Genomic DNA, 6,058 nt, shown 5'->3' on the forward strand with positions numbered 1-6,058 from the left:
CATATTATATAATAAAGGAAATGTCATAAACCAATGGGGAAGACTATTTCATCCAACAAATAAGATTGAGAGCTCTAATAAACTTCAGAGGAGAGTAAGGTACTCAAAGAAGAAAAAAAAATCCTGAATGGAGAATAAACATAGAACATGATGCCAAACCTTGTTATTAATTCAGGAAATCCAAATTGAGGCCACATTGATTTTACATTCAATACACAACTGAATTAGAAAACATTAACAAATACTGATTGATGGAAGAAATATAGATCAAGGCTTATATCTTGCTAAGGAGTGTGTACATTATTAGAGTCTGGTTGAAGTTTAAAACTTGAAGGCTCACATTCTACTCAGTAGTTTCAATTCCAGGTATGCACTGTACAGGAAGTCTTGCATGTGGGCACCAGAATTTGTGTGGAAATATTTTTTTAGCAGCATTGTATATATTAGCAAAAAACAGAACACAAACCATATCCATTGACAATAGAATTTAAAAAATAAAGAGTGGCCTGGCCACATAAATAAATTGTCAGCTAAGTTGGCAAATGGCTGAAAAGAAATCACAGACTACTGCATATGAAAATCTAAACCTAGTGGAAGTAGAAAGCACACTATTTAGGAGACTGTTTATACAGCAAACTGTTTTACTTTTTTATTTAATTTAATTTTGTTGTAAAGGTGATGTATAAAAGCATTTCAGTTACAAAAATAAGGTAATGTTAACCCCTCCCTCATTTTGCTCCCACTTTTCCTCTCCCTGACTCTCCTCCTCCCAACAAGTTGTAAAGTTCATTTCCAACACAGTGTCTTGTATCACTGTTGCACTGGTTCACCCTTTGTCCTTTGCTTCACCATTTTGTTACTCCCCATCCCTACCCCAAATCAGATAAATGATATATAAGACACAGGGTACCAAAATCAAAAGTAATGACCACAGGGAATAAACCAAAGGAAAAAACAAATGAAAGAAAAAAGAAATAACTTCACACACTACACTAACAACAACAAACCCCTCTTGTTTTCATATCTTAGAGTTCATTTCCATTAGCATCATTTTATATGGTCATATTTACATACCTATTGAGCTATTGTGATCCTTTGCTAGGACATACTAATTACGGAAAACATGGAGCCTATGTTTCTTTGGGTCTGGCTTACTTCTCTTAATATAATTTTTTCCATTTCCTTATGAATGGGGTGATGTCATTCTCTCTGGTAGATGTACAAAATTCACATATATATGTATATATACATGTGTATATATATGCATGTATGTATAATTTTTTTGATCCATTCATCTACTGAGGGGTATCTGGGTTGGTTCATATCTTAGCTATGGTAAATAACACTTCAATGAATATGGTTGTGTTGGTGGCTTTAGCAGGTCTTGTTTGTGATCATTTGGGTAAATGCCTAGGAGTGGGATTGCTAGATCATAAGGTAGTTCTATGTTTAGTCTTTTGAGGAACCACTATACTGCTTTCTAGAGTGGTTGGAAAAGTTTACATTGCCACCAACTGTGTAGTAGTGTTCACATTTGGCCACATCCCTGTCAGCATCTGTTATTTTCTGTTGTCTTGATAATGGCTATTCTAATTGGGGTGAGGTGGAATCTCAGTGTGGTTTTGATTTCATTTCTTTTATGGCTAGTGATGTTGTTGTTGATGTTCTTCATGTGTCTACTTCCTATTCTTATTTCCTCTTCAAAGAAGTCTCTTTTAAATTCTTTAGCCCACTTATCAATGGGACAGTTGTTTCTTTGAGGATTTGTTTTGGGAGGAAGGACTTAATTTTTTAAGTTCTAAGTGTATTTTGGATATGAGGCCCTCATCTGTTGTACAGCTAATGAAGATCTGGGGCTTTCTATTTATCTTGACAGCTATGTCTTTTGCCATGCAATTCCATTTTTCCAACCTTTTTAAAAAATTTACCATGTTTATTTTATATCATGATTTTGTAGTCCTTATTAAATTGACACAGTTTGGGAAAATAAATACTCCCTTCCCTTTTCTGATGCAAGTGTGTTAACAGAAGTAGGACAGATAATATGAAAGAATAAGCAAAAGGCACAAGAAATGGAGACGGAGAGAAAGATGAGTTCCAACACAGAGAAGCAAATGTTAAGAGTCCTCTCTAAATAAGCAGTATTAACCAATGAAGTTCAAAATTGGCAAAATAAAGTACTATCTCCTTTTCAAAATAACAGAGGACTCCATTCAAAACACATTATGTGGCATCATAGTACAGGTTTCCTTTCAGGCATTCTGGGTATATTTTTTCTCAGTTTTTAAAGTCCCATGTATGACACTGTTCATGAAGTATTTTTAGTGTATTATTCAGTAAATGTTAATTTGATCATATCAACCAAGCCCAGTTAGCAGAGGCACTAGTAGCTGCCATGTAAATATACTTCATTCAAGTAAAACATTATTGTTCGCTGAGAGTTTCATGGTGAGGAACTTCTGGAAAGGCATTCATTCCTATTTCAGTTGAGTTTGAAACACACTAGCAGCCCTAAATGTAAATTAAATTAAGCCACACCTGGGTTATAGGTATGTATATAATAGTCACTGGCAAAAATGGCTTATATTTTGCCCAGATAGTAACTACAAATCAATCCCTTTTAACCTCCTACCTCCTAATGTCCTCTAGAGACCCTTGCCTATATGCTTTGGTGCTTCACAAATGACTGTGAGGCTGCTGCTCCGGTGTAGAGATGAGAGCGTGTGAGGAACGCCCTGCACAGTGTTCATCTTATCATCTCTGACCAATCCACAGGCGTGAAAAATGGATGAGACTTGATATCTTCAACACCACTAACTCCAGCCCCAACACGTTCCAGAGGGTTGAACTGCAAGAGCTGCTGAATGAGTGAGCAAGCCTCTTCAGAAATACATTCTGGCATGTTCAACGTAGTGTGAGTATTTATTCCTGCTGGATGGCACTCAACCAAAGTCTTGCCAGTGAGAAGTTCAAAGAGGACAGCTCCCAAACTCCACTAATCACAGGCTTCTGTTTCTTCTGTGATTGCTCCAACCTCTGGGGCACAGTACATTTTCTTTATGGCATTGCTGTCACAGGAATCTTCAACCTCACTCCACCTGCTAAAATACGTTAGCTGAATGTGTCCTCTATCATTCAATAAGATGTTGTTTGGATTCAAATCACGACACACAATTCCCTCTCTATGTAAAGCATCAAGGGCTACCACCATTTCAGCCTCCCATCTTTGAATGCAGCCTTCTGGGATGTAAAATCTGGAGCTTAGTGCTAATTTTTTATCAAGGTCCTCAAAAATCTGATGGATCTCCTTGTCTCCTAGTGCTAACCGTGCTAACCCACTTTCTCCCTTAGCCTCAGAGTCTCTCTTGAATAATAAATGCCATTTCTCTTTAGCCAGATCATCAGTTTGGTCTGTAAACAGCAATACTTCTGTTTTTACAGTGCCTGTGTTTGCATTATGTTCATTAGCACCTGAGAGTGAACTAGAAATAGAGAATAAGCTTTCTTCCGTGACATCTGTAGTTACTGCTGACTCCATTGCTCCAAATTCCTGAAACTTAGGATCTGAGCTATGTAACAGAGATGTGTCTCCTGAACTCTTACAATCCATAGCTGCTGTAAACAATGCCCCCAGGTCCTCCTGTGCATAGTGTTTCTCTGCTATATTGTAGGATTTAGCTCTAGAGGAATCATTTGGCTCCTCAGTGCCTTGTTCTTCATGGGCTTGCTGTTGTTTTGTACTGAGCCTAAGGCATAACACATCAGGGGCTTCTAGCAGTTTACTTTCTATTCTGCCTACATTGGTCTGTGAAAACTTCGTAGGTCCCACTGCAGAAGCTTCATTTTTTGGCTCCAGTCCACCGGGTAGATTTACAAGAAGATCAGTCCTTCCTTCCTCAGTACCACTGACATAATCAAAAGCAGCATCTTTAAATGAAATAACAGGGACTGAGTCATCTGAGCCCCTGCTAATGGTGTCCTGAGCTTTAAACTCTACCTTGCTTTCACTAGGACTAAAACTGGAAGTGCCGTCTCTATCTGGAAGGGCAAAAAATGGCTTCAAAGGTTCTGATTTTAGACTGTACAATTTTTTTTTCCAAAATCAAGCCCTAAGAGTTCACTTGCACTATCCTTACTGTCTATCCTAAAGAATTCCATGCGGCTATTTTTCAATCTACTGAGGGAATCCGATGTTCTTGGAGAACAAACTGCTTCTGAGTCTTGGTCTCCAGGGAAGAACTTCAGCTGAGAGCTGGGGCTGTCACTGTCAGCTGCAAACGTGGCAGAGAATCTCTGAACAGTTCTGGTGTCAGCACTATCCCCCTCAGTCTTCATGAAAGGCTCCTCATTCAAAGACCCGGGATCAGTCTTTTCTTGCCCATATTCATTGCATAACGTTAAATAACTAGTAGTGCATGCTTCCTCAGAACTGGAACCCAAATCTGGCCATTTTGGAGAGCTGTCTTGCCCATCATCTTCCTGATTGCTATCATCTTGAGAACTCAGGGTAAGACTAGCCTTCAAAGGTAGAGTTTTAAGCAGGTTCCCCCCATCACTTCCACTCAAAGCTACCACTGTCCTGAGGGCTAGAAGTTGACTGTTGCAGGTAAACTTTAGTAGGTGTGGATTTTTTCACTTCCTTGATGTCAAAGCTTTCTTCGGTGCTTCTATTTAGATATTTACTGATATATGACCAGAGTTTACCACCTTCTGCATGCTGCAGCACAAGAAATACAGACTCCTCAGAGATGATGTACTTGTGCAGACACACCATGTTGGGCACACAGTGGGGGATCATGGTCTTTCTGTTCCTGTTGTATTCCCTGCTTTTCCTTAGACCTTTTAAAATGAATGTCTGGTCTGCCCTTGTGTCCATTACAAGTAAAACCTTCTTAATCACCCCCAAGGACTCTGAAGGCCTTACTCCTGGGCTGGGCTCCTTAGGTTCCAAGGGGGCCTTGAACTTAGTGATCCTGGAGGCTGAGATCCATCATCAAGCTGAGGCTCTCTATAGAGGCTAGAGATACTCTCTGCCCGCATGAGGTACTCTGCAGTTTTTCTCTTCACTGCCTCTCATCGCCTAGGGCTTGACTCTCCTTGGACACCTTCGAGGAGTAGATCGACTCCCTTCCTATAAAAATCAGAAGCAGCTCCATAGTCATCTTCCTCTTCCGTCTTCAAAGCTAGCTTTATTAATTCTCCTGCTTTCTCCAAATGATCTCTCTTGCCAAGCCTAGGCTTTAAGCTGCCAGGAAAGAGGCTACGACTCTCCGGTTCTTCTTCTGCTTTGTTTGGTTCATTGTCAGAAGCAACAGCTCCAAGTGCTGAAGAATCTGAAGAAAGACTGAGACCAAAACTTCTAATGGGAGAGTTTTGATTGGAAGCCATTCCATCATCTAATTCAGCAAGAGAATCAGCATCAACAGTTAAGAGAAAGCAGATCACTGTCACTGGAGAATCCTTCTGTACTACACTCAGGAAAATATCAACAAAGGAATCTGAGTAACCTTCAGCAGGACCAATTAATTCAGAACCACCATTAATTATTCCACCCTTGAAAAAGTCTTCAAGCTGCTTGCTGTTGTACAGAGCAGGAATATTGGCAGAGAACTGCAGCAGGTCTTTGGCACATTGTCTTCTCTCTTCAATAACAGTTTTATCAAATCTCCCAAACACTATTCCTTTAGCAAATGGAGGAAACAATTCTGAATGTCAAAATAAGTTTTTGTGAATTTGCCATAGTTCTTTGTGCAGTTTCTTAAAATCACTGTATCTCTTCCAAACAATTAGAGAGGAGATAGTGTGGGGGATGCATAGCCAGCAATGGTAAATGCAAGAAGCCCGAAGTGAGTTTTGGCAGTTTGGTCCGAGGAGGGGCAGTCAAGGAGGTAGACTAACCCTCAAAAGAGAAGAGGGAGGAGGGGATCCAGTGACTCCTGACTCTGTCCTCTCCTGAGTCACAGCACCAGATGTAAGGTTAGCCAGAAAGGAAACCCACCACAAGGTTCAGGTAGAAAGGAGTTTATTGGGAGGAAAGCAAACTGTCAGCCCACACAAG

At 40.0% G+C, this 6,058-nt stretch overlaps 1 pseudogene; it reads right to left on the bottom strand.

Moving 5' to 3' along the window:
• Positions 1-2,746: 2,746 nt before the first annotated feature.
• On the bottom strand, positions 2,747-5,762 carry LOC125357672 (annotated as a pseudogene).
• Positions 5,763-6,058: the final 296 nt, after the last annotated feature.

This window comes from Perognathus longimembris, chromosome 9 (assembly GCF_023159225.1).
Source record: "Perognathus longimembris pacificus isolate PPM17 chromosome 9, ASM2315922v1, whole genome shotgun sequence".
Lineage (NCBI taxonomy): Eukaryota > Metazoa > Chordata > Mammalia > Rodentia > Heteromyidae > Perognathus > Perognathus longimembris.